Raw genomic sequence first — 17,969 nt, forward strand, 5'->3', positions numbered from 1 at the left:
AAGAGCTCTTAAATTTACAAACGAGATGGGAGGGGTAACCTAGCCACGGCTAGGTATATAAGTTCATATATTCATCTTCATATATACATATGAATCATGACCTGTGTCATATGTATATATGAAGCAAGTCATGATTCGCGAAGCGGATCACCAATCGAATCATCAATATGAGGAAATCAGAGTTTAAACATTTTTTTATAACAGACATTTCAAAAAAAATTAAAGCAACTGTTTTTGTTATTCTTTACGCTCTGATTAGCCTTTTAGCGTTTGCTTAAAAAGTATTTTTAACGTTTGCTTAAAAGATATTACAACAACCTCTTACCAAAAAGCTTTGAAACAAGTTTGAAAAATTCCAATTGAAAATTATAATCTAAAATCAAATGTGTTGTCTTCTGAATAATTGTTTGAAGAGTTTGAAATTCAAATCATTAAAAATAAATAAAGCAATTGGAGCAAATCAAATAAATGGAAACTTTAGTATAAATTTTTTGAACAGCTAAAAGTTGTTCTTCTTACAGTTTTTTAAGCTTCTATCTATCAAGGTGTATTCCCATTTTACTATTTTCAAAGAAGGGGACAAATCAATTATTAGTAACTATTGCCCTATTTCTGTTGTTTCCACATTTTCAAAAATTTTAGAAAAAATTATATATAACAGAGTTTACAAATAATTTCATGATAATAAATTACTTTAAGGCCGTTTTTCCACAAGACGAAATATTCGTGCTAAGTGAACTTTTTCGTCGATAAGCATGAGCAGATAAAACATTTTTGGCAGTTATGCTAATTTTGCCATAAGCAAAAACCAATCAAGTTTTGAATATTATTTCACGTGATGTTAACAGTAAAAAAAGCGAAAGCATGTTGTTTTTAAAGTGAAACAAAATTCTTAACCTAGCGTTTTTATTGATTTTCTATGAACTTACTCTGAACATTGATAAGCATTAGTAAATTCATCAAATAAGGAGTAAGACTTAAATCGAGCATTTACTGCACACTTTCTATTCCGAGATATACACTTTATAAGAAGGTTTATCTTCAAGTGGCCACACGAAGATAAACCTTTTTGTGAAAAACCCTACATAGAGTTAAACCGCTGTTGCATTAAGAGTTTGTTAACAGAAATGTTCATATTAGAGTTTAGCATATATTTTCTTATACTTTTTTTTATAAAAAGCCTCTTATTAAATTATTATATTACAAAATGATATTACATCTTACATACAAAGACAGAAATGTTAAAATTATTACATGGAAAGAAATCTCCACATGCTTCAAAGTAAAAATCAGGCAATCTATCCCACCTTTTTACAAATTAATCAAATTAGAAATTAACAGTTTAGTTACTTAATTGTTTTTATTAATATGTTACAACAAAATTATTAGGTATAAAAAAAACTTTTAGAAAAATAAATACTCAATTTAAATGATTTTATATATGCTTTTCATTCACAATATTTATAAATTGTACAAAAAATAAAAGATTAAAAAAAAGTATGGATAAGACATATCAGACTCAGCAAACTTGAAATTAGTTTAAATATTAAAATCTCTATTTCCTAAGGAAAACAATTTTTTTCAAGTCGTCTTTGACTAAATAGTAGCAAAGCCCTGTTTTTGTATTCGGTACACCATGTTCACATTATGCATCATATCATCTGAAACAATACAATAAGGTTTTTGATTGAGAAAACCTTCTTTTTTGAAATAAATAATCACAGGATGAAGTTTTTTTTTTTTTTTTTCGTTTTTTTTATTACATTATAAATAAGCATTTCGTTACAATATTTAAAATACAAATATATAATAATAAATACATATATATATATATATATATATATATATATATATATATATATATATATATATATATATATATATATATATATATATATATATATATATATATATAATAATCGTTATTAAATAATAAAAGAACGCGGGAACTCGTAGAAGGCCATACGGTCTTGTCGTCGAGTACCGCTAAGAAATGATCGTGTTAAAATTTATAAGATATTTACAAAATAAAAAATAAGTTAACGAAGTAAGAAACTTAAAATATTCCGTTAAAAATACAAGATACATTATTATATATTATAGTTGTTAATGATGCATATATAATTTTTATAAATCAATAGTTAAATAGGGGGTAAAAAGCAAGATCAATAAAAAAATATATTAAAAGTATATTGTTACATCTTCGATTGTAAAAATGAGTTCTTTAAGCTTTCGTTTAAAAGAAAAGTAGTTACTTTGATGAATAAAATCCTTAGTAAAATTTTTTAAAACTATTTTATTCCATAAGAATGGTCCGCGATAATCAATACAAAATTTAAAAAGATTTGTTTGAAAAATGGGCTGCTTAATAAAATTATCATTCCGCAAAATGTATTTATTTTTATCTTTCGATGAATACAAATTATGGAAAGAAATAGGGGATGAATTGGTTTTACATTTAAACATAAAACAAAGAATATTAAAAATGTTAAGCTAATATATATTAAAAACTTTCATTTCAAATAATAGAGGCTTGGCATGAGTATAACGGTCTTTAAAATATATGAGACGTGCTACATGCTTCTGCTGACAATAAAGAGGTTTAAGTTTAATTTTCTTTGCACTACCCCAAGCAATGTTTGCATAGTTTATGTGACAATGAATAAATGAGTGCTATAATTGTACTAAAGTACGTTTGTTTAAAACATTTCTTGCTTTGTACAATATTCCTATACTTTTTGAAATTTTATTTGATAAGTTTTTAATGTGACTTTTCCATGTAAGATTTTCATCTATGCAAACACCTAGAAAGTTGGTCACTGTTAGTTGTTTAATTTGTATATTGTCAATAACAAGATGAGGCATGTTAATTGGTAGTTTATGTTTTTTGATAAGAGAATGGAAAAGAACCCATTTAGTTTTATCAATGTTAAGAGATCATTTGTTAGTCTTCAACCATTCAGATATTTTGATTAACTCCATGTTCAAGCAACTAAATAAAGTAGGAATGCTTTTGTGTGACATAAATAAATTGGTGTCATCAGCAAACATAATTGTTATTAAATCCGAGGCTTTGTATAAATCATTAATATAAATAAGGAAAAGAAGAGGTCCTAATATGGATCCTTGTGGAACTCCACATAAAATATTTAACAAATTTAATGATAATGTTTCATCGGCGTAAACAAATTGTTTGCGATTAGTTAGATAACTTTTTAACAATTTTAAAACATTGCCTGTTATACCACAACATTTTAATTTTTTAGCAAGAATTTTATGATTAATGGTATCAAACGCTTTCGCTAAATCAATAAATACTCCAAATGTGAATTTAGAATTATTAAATGAGTCTGATATACTTCTTGTATGCTGAATAATTGCATTCTCTGTTGAATTATTTTTTTAAATCCATATTGCATGTTGTATAATAACTTGTTTGATAAAAGGTGATTGTATATTCTGTTGTACAAAATTCTTTCTAAAATTTTAGAAAAAACAGAGAGGATAGATATTGGACGATAGTGTTTAACATTAGTTTTTTCTCCTTCTTTAAATATAGGAATAATTTTTGCTATTTTTAAATCATCAGGAAAAACTCCCTGACTAATAGTGCATTTAAAAATTTGGAAACGTATGTCTTTTAAAACGTCAAAACAGTTTACAATAACATTCCCATTGACATCATCTGGACCAACTGCTTTATTTGACTTTAACAATTTATAAGCACTTTCAAACTCTTCAAAAGACAAATCAAAAAAATTTAGATACGAGTTTAGAGGGTCATATGTTGCCTTAAATGATTTTTTAGGGTTTGGAATTATTTCGGCTAGGTTTTGTCCTACAGATACAAAATATTTATTAAATTTGGAAGCAATTGTTTTTTGATCAAGAATAAAATTATCATCTACTTTAATAACTGAGGGCAAAGATTGCGATGTTTTTTTAGTGTTACCCGTAATTTCGTTTATTAGTTGCCAAGTGCGTTTAGAGTTTAATTTGTATTTTTCAAGTAAATTAGTGTAGTATACTGATTTTAAATTTTTCCTTAGGCGTTCAAATAGTCTTACATAATTTTTATAAATGGTCTTACTCTCAGTTATTTTTGATTTTAGATATTTTATATAAAGTTTTTGTTTAATTTTAGAAGATGTTAGAATACCATTAGTAATCCATGGCGATTTAGTTTTTTTACATTTGTAATTTATTTCTACTTTGGGAAAATTGATGTCATAAATTTCATAAAAAATTTAAAAAAAAGATTTGTATATTAAATTAATGTCTTCAGAAAAGTTAATAATGTCCCAAATAACTAAAGAAAGTTGATATTTAAAAGATTCTAGGTTTTTATTATGAAAAAGTCATTTTTTAAATGATTTTTTTTCATTATATAAACTTTTCGCATAAATATCTTTGGAAAAGAAAATAGGGAAATGATCAGATATGTCACTTTTAATAATGAATTTTTTTAAGCGAATTATTAAAAATATCATTGGTTATGATGTTATCAATTAAGGAAGTCGTTGTTTGAGTAATTCTTGTTGGTTTGTTTATTAGAGGAACTGCTCCATTTTCAAATAGGCCATTATAAAACCCATTAATGTCTTTTTTGACGTGATACTCAAAGCAATTTAAATTCAGATCACCTAATATGTAAAGTAATTTCTTTTCGTGGCTTTTATTTATATTATCGTCATGTAAAAATGTACTAAATGTTTTAATTTCGCCAGTAGGTTGGCGATAACAACAGCTAATTACAATGTTTTTAGTTTTATTGATCAATATTTCAATGGTTAAAACCTCTATATGACGTCAGAAATACTCATGTCATGCCTAACAAAATACCGTAGGTTTTTTTTTTACATAAATAATTAAACCACCGCCGCGTTTATTTGTTTTCCGCCCTAATAAAATTAAGTTATAGCCCGGTATTTTAGAATTATTATCTAAATTTGAGTCATCAGAACTACACCAGGTTTTAGTTAGGCAAATTACACTAAAAATAGTTAGATTTTTCTCAAAACTATTGCAAAGACTTTCAATAATTTTTTTTTAACTTTTTATATTTATATGAATTGCATTAAATTTATCACGCTCAAGAAATTCTTTTATTTCAAAAGTATAAAAATAGCTGCAGTTGCTTTGTAAAGCATCTGTTTCACTAAAATAACTTTGATCCGGATCGGACTCTTTTTTAAGTATAAAATCATTAAATTTAAAAATATCAAAATTTTTAGAGCAACTTGAATCCATTTTTGTATTTAAAAACAATGAAAAAAATAAATAATAAAGATAAAATCAATAACTCTAAAATAAAAGAATTTCTTAAAAGTCGCGCGTTACAAGTTTATTAGTTACTTTTTTTAGTTTTGTATTTTCTTCTTGAAGATTTAATAGCTTAATTTCCATTTTATCAAACTTCTCGTTAAATATTTTTAATAAAGTATTCTCATGAGTATCTAACAGGTCTTTAATTTGAGAAGCGGTAAATTTAGCCATTTTTAATTTTGAAGTGTAGGGGAGAGTGGGGTATTGGCGAACACCTAAGCGGGAATGCAAATTAAAGACACCAGTTATACAAAATTGATCATATTTATTGCTTATCAATTAGTTTAACTACTCAGTCACAAACCCTCAAAAGGAATTTTTAAAAATCTTATTATAAAATAAAAATTTATGCCAGAAATAAAACCATTGGTGTTTGGAATTACCCTGCCTACGTGGGGTAATTCCGAACACATTGGGGGGCAATCACAAGCACTGTTGTGTAATAGCGAATAAAAAGCTAATTGTAATAACTAAGTCTAAAAACTATATTATGCAACAAAAACAAAAAAAAGGAGTGACTTTATTTCCATAGAAGCTACAACAGAGTGTTACTCAAGAAAAAAGTTGCATAAAATTATCAGAAAAATTTAAAATCAAATTATAGTGAACAACATCCGCAGCTTCATTACACTACTGCATGTCTGGAACTGAGCATAGGATCCCTTCTCAGCAGGTAAAAAAAAATTGTCGAATTTATTTTTTTACAATGCTGTTTTGACCATGTTCGGAGTTACCCCGCGTTCGCCATTACCCCACTCTCCCCTACATTACAAACTTGTCCAATAAAAGCTTTGTACTTCATCCTGAACTACAAATTTATAGTTGCCTGAAAAATCACCCAATAATAATGCTGTTAACTCATTCATATATTCTTTTCTTTATCTCAGGTATAATACTTGACTCTTAGCTAAATACGAGTGTGGTGCAAGCTTTGTCAGTTTTTTACATACTAGTTCAATGTATTCAGACACTAGCTCTTTATTATGTGTTAGGTTTGACTTATCTGTTGTTGTCCACTGATCAAATTCTACTTCATTGTCATCTTCAAACTCTCCAATTAAATTATAAAGTTTTTCAAATAATGCATTTATTGTTTCTGGGCATCTTTCACATTTACGCATCATACAGTCTTTATTAGTAATGTCACATGCAATATAAGGTAACAGTTTTTTGTATGCCACACCAAGAGGATGTAAAAGTAGTTTTAAGTTCTGATGAATAGCACAGACGCATACTGAATGTGTTTCTGAAGCACCAGAAGTAATACACCATGCAGTTTGAGCTACATAGTTTGTTACATGTAATGTTTTAGAAACTTTTTTGATTGACCAGTCAGTTGGAGCAAGTTTTATCAGTTGTATTTTTTTAGATTTTGCTGAAGACTCTGCAATATTATTTGTGAACAATACCATCATGTTATCAAACAAGTTTTCTTTCCATATACTCATTACCGAAACTTGACTGTTCTTTAAAACTTTCTTCCGGTATATTAAGGGAAGCGGCTACTTTTTTTTAATGGAGGTTGTTAATGCTGTCAATTTTCGTTTACTTTCTCTGATTTTACCTGACTTATGCAACCCTTTGACCTTAATAGAAGATACTCCAGCAGCTGTAAAGTGTGTATCTAAACTTTCATTTTTATTTTGAAGGGATATTTCACTGACAATATCTAAAACTACATCATTATATTCACTCATACCTTTTGATAGATGTTACATAACTTTACTTGACATGTTGGACACAACTTTTTTCTAGGTATAAGATTTAAATCTATTGTTTCTGCTTCTAATACAGTATGCATTATAATCACACGTAGAAATGCTGAAAAGAAAATGTAACTATATTACTCAAATTCTATAATATTAATTCAAGCCTTCCTGGAAAGCGCGTGCGGTCGCACGCCTTGTTCGTCCAGGTTCGAAGTAAATTTTTCAGACTAACTGACCACGGCAGTTCGTGAATGTTGATAAATCGTTAACTTGATATAATCGTTAAATTGATTTATAATAAGCTTTGTAATAAAGCGTTTCAATAATTCGCGGCAAAAAGCTAAACTTATTTACTAAGAAAGAAAAAACAATTCTTAAATAAGGAGACAAAATTGTAACGAAATATCAAGCTTAATAAAATAAACTAGAAAATTAATTAATTAAAAAAAAAAATTTTTTAAAACTTTTATACAACTTTTATTCCTTTTTTTTTGAAAAAAACATTATCTTTTATAACGATTTATCAACATTCACATTTTTATGAGTCCATTAATTAAGAAACTAATTTGCTATGTACGCTAGTACTATAAGAAGTTTTGTTAAATTTTTTTTCTTACATTTATTTGTTTTGAGGTCGTCCATAAATTATGTCACGCAATAAGGTGTGTGTGTGTGTGTGTGTGTGGGGGGGTTATTGGTTTTGTGACGACTCATACAAAACTTGCATCTTAAGTGTAACAACTTTGTGACAAGGGGGAGGGGGGAGGGGGAAGGTCAAAAACGGTCTAAAATTGCGTGACGTAATTTATGGACGACCCATTATTACCTTTATTCATTTTTAAGTCTTTTCGCTTTTAATTTTTTGAACCATACTCATCAAGTTTAACAATAGCAACGAACATAGCAACGATAAAGCTTCTGCTTATCTGCTTATTTCAGAGGTTCACATAAAGTTATAAATCTGCTTATAAAAAGACTTTATCTACTTAGTTTATATTTTAATTATCTACTCTGCTTAAATTAAATTTGACTCTATTGCCTATAATTATTTCAGTTTTTAAACATTCCTAAAATGCACATATTGACTTTGTTTATATAAGTTGTTAAGTGTAATAAGAACATATTTTATCAAATTTTAATAAGAATTAGTCTTAACTATGGGAAGAAAAGATAGAGTCAAGCAAAGAACTAGAGTTACTGGAAAGAAAAGAGTTTTGTGTGGTAACCAACACACTTTATCATCACCAAGATCAATAACAAACTCAAAGAAATATTCAGACACTATACTAGTTCTTCAAGATCAGCCAGCAATATTGTATATATTAACAATGATATTCTGAATAAAAATGATGAAAAAATAAATGGTTATAGAATAATTGATGTTGAATTTTCATACACTATATTTGAATCTTTATGTTGTTCATAGTGTATTAACAATAATAGCTTGGTATTGAAAGAAAACTTTGTGAAAAAAAAGGATATGCTTTAAATTTAATATGTTGCTGCAGTGTTTGTGAATATAGAAAAGATTTCTATACATCTAAAGTTTGTAACCGCACTCATGATATTAATCTTCGTATTGTATATTGCATGAGATCAATTGGGCAAGGGTATTCAGGACTTGAAAGGTTTTCTGCATTAATGAACCTCCCAAGTTCGACGAGTAAAAAAAAATTACAATGGTTTTGTAAAGGTTATTACTGATGCTGTTGCGACAGTTGCTAAAAAAACAATGCTTCAGGCTGCAAAAGAAATAAAAGGTAATAGCAACGACATTGTTGATACTGGAGTTTGGGACTGATGGAACCTGGTAACGTAGAGAATACAGTTCACTGAATGGAGTTGTGACAACATTGTCGATGGATAATAAAAAAGTGTTAGATGTTGAGCCAATGAGTAGACTTTGTAAGCAATGTCAACTACGCGTAGATTTAAAATCTAAGAATTCAGAGAGCTAAACAAATTTGAACAAATCTGATAGGTGTAACGTAAATTGTACTGGCTCAGCAGGAAGTATGGAAGTGACTGGTGCCAAACGCATATATAGTATATCTGTCAAAGAATACGGATTGCAGTATATTAAATTTTATGGAGATGGTGACAGTAAAAGTTATCCAGCTGTGAAATTTACTTATCCTGATGTTGAAGTTGAAAAGTTTAAATGTGTTAGGCAAGTTCAGAAACGAGTTGGGACACGTCTAAGAACATTAAATAACACATGAAAAACCTCTGTGGTCGTGGAAAGTTAACAAACAGACTTATTGATAAGCTTTAGAATTATAATGGGATTGCGGTAAGAAGTAATAAAAACAATCTACTAGACATGAAGAAATCCATTCATGCTACACTTTTTCATGTTGCCTCATCAAAGGAAAATAACTGGCACACTTGTCCAATTAGTGAAAACAGTTGGTGCAAATATCAGAAAGATATAGCAACAGGCAAACCAACGTACAAACCAGGTGCAGGACTTCCACTATCAGTTATAAAACATTTAAAACCAATATATGCAGATTTAAGTGAGCATTTACATGGGCAGACACAAAATCAAAACGAAAGTCTAAATGCAATGATTTGGGATCGAATCCCAAAAACAAAGTCAACAACACAGTTAAAGTTTGGAACATATGATGCTGATGCAGACTATAATATTGGGAGAAAAATTCTCTTTTAATTTATAAACAGTTAAACATGACACCTGGAAAATATACATCAAGTTTGTGCAATAATCAAAATCGAAAACGTATTTATTTAGCTGGATATAAAAATCTAGAGTCATCCAAGAAGCGGCGAAAGATTCTACGAGAGTTGACAAAAGGATCATAAGGACAAATATGAAAACTCTGAAGGAAGTCAGTATGCCCCTAGATCATTCTGAAACTTTATTATTATTTTATTTTATTTTATTTTTTTTGGTTCTTTATTACAATATTTATTACAATTTAAATAAATAAAACTTTGTTACAATAATAAAAGTTAACAAGTCAAGATATCGTTAAGAAAATAAATATTAAAAATAAATATAAAGAACGCGGATTACTCAAAGAAGATCATCAGGTTTTGTGACAGAGAAACCGCTAATTGCTTGTGGATAAAAAAAAAAACAAAAAAATAAATAAAAAAGAATATACATTAAATATATACATATACTAATATAGATAAAGGATTTTCAAAAAATTTTAAAATTTAAAAGTAGATTAGTATATTATCAGTTGAAAAAATGAGTTTTTTAAGGTTTTGTTTAAAATAATCAAAATTACATTCTTGAGAAAAATCTTTAGAAGTATTTAGAACTATACTATTCCATAAAAATGGTCCGCGAAATGAAATAAAAAATTGTCCAAAATTAGTTTGAGAAAATGGTTGTCGAATTAAATTATCGTTCCTTAAAATATATTTATTTCTATCTCTTTGTAAATACAAGTTACGAAAAGGAACGGGTGATAGGTGGGTCTTGCATTTATACATAAAACAAAGAATATTAAAAACATATTGAGTGCTTTCATATCATATAAAAGAGGCTTGGCGTGAGCAAAGCGGTCCTTGAAATTTATTGCCGATAGAGAGATTTAAGTTTACTTTTATAAGTGCTACCCCAAGCAATGTTTGCATAATTAATATGGCAATGAATTAACGAATAGTATAACTGAATTAAGGTATGTTTATCTAGAAAGTTTCTTATTTTGTATAAAATGCCTATACTCTTTGAAATTTTATTGCACAAGTTAGCAATGTGGCTTTTCCAATTAAGATTTTCATCGATATATACACCTAAAAATCTTGTCACTAGAACTCTTTTAATAATTATGTTATCGATAAAAAGAAATGGTAAGTTGCTAGGCAGCTGGTGCTTTTTACCATAAGGATGAAAAAGAATCCATTTAGTTTTATCAATATTTAATGATAGTTTGTTTAATCTAAACCATTCGGAAATTTTGGCTAGTTCAATGTTCATGTTGCTAAAAAGTGTAAAAATGTTTTTATGAGAAAGAAATAAGTTAGAATCATCAGCAAACATAATTGTCATTAGGTTAGAAGCTTTTGGTAGATCATTAATATAAATTAGAAATAAGAGGGGTCCTAATATGGATCCTTGAGGAACTCCACATGAAATATTTAACAAATTAGATGATACGTTATCATCTGCATAAACAAATTGTTTCCGATTATTTAGGTATCTTTTAAGTCAAATTAATATATTTCCAGTAATTCCGCACCACTCCAACTTTTTAAAAAGAATTTTGTGATCAATAGTGTCAAAAGCTTTTGCCAATTCAATGAAGACACCTAAAGTAAATTGAGAATTTTCAAATGAGTCAGATATATTTCTTGTAAATTGTAAAATGGCATGTTCAGTGGAGTTGTGTTTTTGAAATCCATATTGATTGCTGTATAATAAATTGTTTATAGTAAGATGATTATAAATTTTATTGTACAAAATTCTTTCTAAAATTTTAGAGAATACAAAAAGTAGTGAAATTGAACGATAGTTACTTATATTCTTAATGTCCCCACCTTTTAATATTGGTATGACTTTTGCTAATTTTAGAGCTTGTGGAAAAATTCCCTGTTTAATTGATAGCGAAAAAATCTTAAATTATATTATTAAGTTATTTTTCATAAAAAATTTCTCAATGTTTTCTATTTTACCATGGCAACAATTGAAAATTTTTTTATTCTGAAATAAAAAAATTTTGACATATATTGCTTAAAATTAATTTTACTGTTTAAACATGAGTTTTAACATTTTTGGGGTACTTCCCCCTTTATAAATGTATTTGCCGCATTTGATGCATGTAGGAAATTGTTTCTTTAATATTGCCCAATTTTCAATGTTAATACGAATTACTAGAGATAATGAACATAACAGTTGCTCTGTTTAAAAAAATGTATTTAAAAACTTAAACAAAAGTTTTAAATAGGTTCCTAAAAATTTCGTTAATCAAAGTTCTGTAAATTAACAATGCACTAGCCCACAAAATTTTGCAGCATCGTTTCGAATTTTAACATGAAAAACTTGGTTAAAAAAATAAAATTTTTCACAAATAATTAGCAATTAGTTTTCTCGCTTTCCTGTGATAAAAATAGTAAAGTTTAGCAACGACATCCGAAAAACAAATTTAAAAATTGTCTGCGTTTCTAGCGCAATTTAAAAATTTCTTCTATATACTGACTGAAAAAGGTTGCGAAAAATTGTATATCAAAAAAATTTTTTGTTGTTGTTGTTCTTATCTACTTTTTCCTCGATTAGTATAAATTTTGGTAGTGGAAAATAACAAACGCTCTAAAAATAAGAAAACAAAAACAGTAAATATTTAGGTATATCATTCTTTTGACAACAACTTTTTTTTTATTAATAAATGTTTTTTAGCTTATTTTATTTAGATTTACTATTTCGTATAGTCTTTGGTTCTTTTCTTTGAGTATTGCTGATTTATTCTCTAGTTTCTTATAGCTTTATTTTGCCGCGAATTCTTAAAATGCTTTCTTTATAAAAACGTAGTCAAGTTGTCTAAAAAAATTACTTTAAGCGTGGACGTTCAAGACGTGCGACTGCACGCGCTTCCCGGGAAGGCTTGTTAATTATACTATTATTATAAAACAATAAACAAATCCTACTACAAAAAGCTTATAAACAACTTATTAAAAATGGTATTGCCCATTAAAACGTAAGTATATAAACTTTTACCTATACACACATTTTTGTGAGTCAGAAATGGATTACAGCAACTTTTCTGATTACTCTCATATCTCACGATAAATATATCACGGTGATGCGTACATATACTAGTAATTTGTACTTCTTTCAAGTTTGCCCGTTTTACAAGTAATTTATGATCATTCCTTTCAATATCTTCAATCAGATTTCTTACTTGGGTATATGATTGTTTATAACAAGCTTCATAATCATTTTTAAACGAATAATTGATTTTATCATCCATATAAAACTATGAGGAATTATAATCTAAACACTTAAATAGAAGAAATCTTAAATACAATCTTCCTAATGAGCAAAATACACTCGAAGACAAAAAATATGTTTAAAAATAAAATAAAGTTATATTTATAAATAACATATTGCTTGAACAAATAACTATTAATTTTAATCGACATCTTTTAAATGCCTAATTATCTACTAATTGTTGTCAATTCTCTACTAGTTATCTACCGAAAATTTGGGTGAAATTAGATTAACTAATTATAATTATATTTAGCTATATAAAGACAGAAACAGTAAAATAATGAGACTTTGCTAAATAACAAGTCTATTTATTAATCTGTATTTATTAGCCAGCTTTGAGTAGTATGAAGTTCAACAATCTGATGTAAAAATATAAATTTGAAAAAAAGTTAATAAAAAGTTAGTGCATAATCTGAACGAATTTAAATGAGAAAGTAAGCACAAACTAAAGGAGAAATGATTACTTTAAAACATATTTTAAGACACAAATTAAGAAGTGAAGTAAGTGAACAGAGTTGTCTCGAGAATGAGTTACTTTCTGGGTAAAATTGGTAAAAACAAAAATTTTAAGCTTCAGAGCCAGCAGGGTCAGTGGTGCTAGAGCCAAACCTTTCAATGTGATGACCATAAAAGTCGTTAATAATAACAATATTGGTTTCGATCAGAATTAACATTAAAAAAAATTAGGATGAAATAGAAGCAGGGATGCGGAGTTCAGATAGCGACATTTCGTAATAAATTCGTTATATTATTATTTTCATAAATACATATTTATATCATCATAAATAAATATTTAATATTATAATATTATAATATTTATCATAAATATATATATATATATATATATATATATATATATATATATATATATATATATATATATATATATATATATATATAATAATATTTAATTCTTATTGTAAACAATATTACACGACAAATAAAATGAATAAAGAAAATAAATATATAAAAATAAATATTGCTTTATTTTGTCTTATTAATAATATTATACGGCAATAAATAAAGACAATAAATTTAGAAATTTTTATTTTTTTTATTTTGACTTTTACGTCATAAAAAGTTCAGTTTTTAGTAATGGATCTAAAAGACAAAATAAAAAGTCAAAATGAAACGATATTTACTTTTATTTATTTATTTTCTTTATTTGCCGTATAATATTATTTACAATAAGATTTATAATATTATACGGCAGGACTTCAAGAAGATCGTAATGACCTTATCACGAAGCCCTTAACAAAAACTCTATATACTTCTTCAATAATAACATCTATATACCTTATAAAATATATACATGTAAAATAAAAATGTGCATACATCAGAAGTGAAACTCACAATAAAACATAACAAATCAATATGCACTATAGCAACTAAAAATAGCTTTTTTAAAAATCAAAAGAAATAAAGAATATTTTTCGTTGAAAAAATAATTTCTTTAATAAATTATTTGAAAAGGAAAAAGTTCTTACTTAATAACTTACGTCAATTCAGATGAAAAAACAAAATTAGACCGTACTATTTCGTTTCAGAAACAAAGGTCTACAAGAAAATATACACAATTGAGCTTGTTTATTTGCGAGAAGAAATGTCTGCACTTTGATATTATTTCACTTTTTTATTTAAAAGATACGGATTTTCGGAGAACAAAATTTCATACTTTTCATTTATGCTTATTTTGCAGAATTTCGTAGTAAGGACTATAAGAATTGCATTGTTAGATCCGTTACAATCAGCTATTTTTGTTTCCATTACAATTTCTCTGTTGACACTCGTCAACAGAGAAATTGTAACGGAAACGGATAGCTGAAAAATACTAATTCAAGGGATATTATAAAATATTTACATTATTTTATTAATTTTAATCAAACATGCCCAGAAAGTGTGTCAATAATCCAGATTCCTTTTATTATATATCTGGCAAGTGATATTGGTTTCAAAGAAGCGTATACGTAACTGGTACGTTTTCTTGATCACATCAGTGATCAAGAAAGCCTACCCTTTGTACTTTGGTTGTAAGTTGGGAGATCGAGAACAATCCTCACATTTTTTGTACTTTTTCTTGTGCAGGGCTTTATCACTGGTTTCATGGCAAAAGACGAGCCATGCTTTGGACTCATGATTTAGAGGGAACCAACTGACTGCACTAAAAACTGTTACTTTGCATGGTACCATATTAAAAACTATTACTTTGCATTGTATCCTCCATAAATCAAAGCATTAAAAAGAAGAGGACACAATCAATATATTATCCAAATATTACAAGTGCGTTGTGATCAGTGCCCCACGGTGAAGATCTTCCTGTGCCAGACCCACCAACCAACAAACCGACTAAGTTCAGTGATGATGATGATGATGATTCCAATAACTACGCAAATGCTTCAGAACCATCAACCTGAGAAGATGCAACATTTCTACCTACTGTAGTTGACAAAAATCTTAATTGAATCTTTCAAAATGAGCTAAATGATCTGGTTCGGGGTTTAGGACTGTCTAAGAGCAAAGCTGAGCTATGGTTTGCAACAGTGTAACTTTCTTCAAGATGATATTATAATAAGTGTATTTCATTTATGTGTATCATATTATAGTATTGAAATTGTGAGATCGTTTCTTTTGAATATGTCAACAAAATATTTTTAACGTATAAAGCGCTTCTACCAATAATTTCTACATCAATACAATCAAAAGACCATTTAAAATTAGATATGCCAACCATTTGAAATTTCCCACAGATATTCCAACCATATTCAAATCAATATCCTTAATTACAAAAATGACACTGAACTATCAAAGGAAATTTTTAAACTAAAAGATTCAAATTTAAACCCAGTTGTCAATGAAAAAAGAAATCAAACAATAACCCAACCTCAAAATCCTGCAAATTATCCATAAATGAAAAGTATTAAATTTTGTTCTCCAAAAATCCAAATCTTTTAAATGAAAAAAAAAGAAATAATATTTAAATGCAGACATAGAAAAAAACTTTTTCAAGCCCAATTCTTCCAGCCCAAGTGACTGATTAACCAATTTTCTACTTCAGCTTGTTTTGTTTTTGTTTTGACGTCAGAACTTGTTTTGTTTTTTGTTTTTGTTATGTATTTTGTGTTTTTAACGGTTTTTTCGTATTTTTATATACAACCTAAAACTAAATATATATAAATATTGATCTAATTTGTAAACATTTTACATTATATCGATCACTCTTAAACGAACAAAGGGCTTTGTATCTAATCTTGATACAACAAACAGCAATATATATACATGCCCGAACGAGGAGGAGAGGAGGTGGGGGGATTCTAAATTGTCTTTTTTTCAACAACAACTCCCCCTTCCTTCCTCCATAAAAATTTTTACGGTACAGGCCTCCCAGTAAACACAGATTGGTTCGGAATTGGTCAATATTTAGTCGAAATTGGTCGCAAAATGAATAAAAAGTTTAGTGACCCATTATCGACAAAAAATAGACGCTTGATTTGAAATGTACATTTCAAACTTTTTTATATATACGTTTACTAAACGTCGATATAACGTTTAAAATATCGAGGTATAGTAGTCAATATTGTAAACCCTTAATTGACTTTAAATAAACGGAAAGAACGTTTGGTAAACGTTCTATAATATATATTATGGCTATAATATATATTATAATACAAAAAACGTTTTTTTTAAACGTGTTTTGTATTATAATATATATTATAGCCATTGGTCCGATGACTCGTATGACAACTTAAGCCACGCGGTTCAATTAAGCACAATTAAGACGGAATTGAAAAAGACAAAAATTTAGATATTAGAAAGTAGAATTTCAAAAAAAAAAATATTTTTTGAAAAACATAGTATTACGAAAATTAAGAGATTAAAATAATTTCAACAAACTGGTTATTCTTACCTCCAAGATAACAGGTAACATCGGTTGAATATTTCGATGTAATATATTTTATTATATTATTATAAGTATATATTTATATTGAAGTCATGAATACTCATAAACATTATTATTTATTACTTTATTCAAATAGGATAAAAAGCAAATAAGTTGTACAGCATTTTTCAATGAAGTCCAATGTTTAAGAAATTGTAAATGGCCGCGTTGACACTGTTAAACAATATGAGTTGCTAGCCTCTCGTTATGAAAGTCCTGCTGCAAGAACTTTTTTTCTTAACTCTTATAAACAATTGAACAGTTTGATTTCATTTTAAAAACGCTAAACTATGATTGTTTAACAGTAGCTATTCATCTTTGGTATAATCAAGAGGTTTAATAATTAAATTTTTATTTGTTTATTTTAGTTGTATTTGCTAAAGAAAATTGCTAGAGCAGATCTGGTAAACCACTGCATATATTACGTTGCGACTTTTTACTAGTTCTTAAATGAACATGGATGGCAGAGGAAAGTTTAAAATCTTCCGATCAAAAAATCCTTTATATGTAAAGTTGTTCTTGGTAATTTAATTTTGATTTCTGTTTATCTAAAATGCTAAAAAAACTATATAACTCTACTTTTTTGTGATTACAAATATAGACAAGATACAAAAATAAATTAATCTTGTTGAATTATTATTACCTTCATTAACTATTATTTTTTTAGAAGCTATAGTTTACAACTTTCGATATACGTCAATAGCCAAAGCACATACTCTTGCCTCTTATTTAAATCAAGCCTCATGGCAGATAGAGAGGACGAAAAAAACATCTTCAAGTACGAAGAAAATAGTGTGATTATTGAAGATCAAGTATCTAAAGGAGGCAATCAGGAGACGAATGTAGATGACGATCTTGCACAAAAACCGGCGCATGATGAACGGTATACAAGAAAGGTTTTTGATGAAGCATAAACCAGAGAACAAAGTGATCGAAAATACATTTTTATTGGTTTATTAATTTTATTAGTAATCTTTAATGTAATCTAAATGTAATCTTTAATTTTCTACTAAATGAGATTAAATTTAAAAAATAT

This window comes from Hydra vulgaris, chromosome 11, assembly GCF_038396675.1.
Source record: "Hydra vulgaris chromosome 11, alternate assembly HydraT2T_AEP".
In the NCBI taxonomy this organism is placed as follows: Eukaryota; Metazoa; Cnidaria; class Hydrozoa; order Anthoathecata; family Hydridae; genus Hydra; species Hydra vulgaris.